This window comes from Seriola lalandi, unplaced genomic scaffold, assembly GCF_002814215.2.
Source record: "Seriola lalandi dorsalis isolate HSWRI2012SDOR001 ecotype SW California unplaced genomic scaffold, Sedor1 jcf7180002054972, whole genome shotgun sequence".
Taxonomy (NCBI): domain Eukaryota; kingdom Metazoa; phylum Chordata; class Actinopteri; order Carangiformes; family Carangidae; genus Seriola; species Seriola lalandi.
Genome location: NW_019525660.1, coordinates 5,998,689 through 5,999,176, shown reverse-complemented (window position 1 = coordinate 5,999,176; position 488 = coordinate 5,998,689).

Below are 488 nucleotides of genomic sequence, written 5' to 3'. Positions count from 1 at the left end.
GAGCGGGGGTGATGTCATGGCTGGAGCCAGGAGAGGTGGTGACCTCACATCAGGAGCCATGAGAAGCAGTGACGTCACATCAGGAACCAGGAGAGGTGGTGACGTCACACCAGTAGCCGTCATCGACGCCGCTGGAGAATACGGAGCCGCGGCCACCAACACCTCAGGAAAGACGGGAACAATCGTCGACGCCACCGGGGTACACGGAGCAGCGGCCGCCGACACCATAGGAGGGACAGGAACATTCGTCGACGCCGCCGGGGAACACGGAGCAGCGAACACGGAGCAGCGACCGCCGACAGGAAACGAGGAGCAGGGATCGGCCGGACCACTGACCAGGAACCAGAGTCAGGAGTCAGCTGGAGTGCCGACTGGACATGAGGGACAGGATTCGGCCGGACCAACGGCAGGGAACGAGGAGCAGGGATCGGCCGGACCACTGACTGGGAACAAGAGTCTGGAGTCAGCTGGACCGGCGACAGGACAGG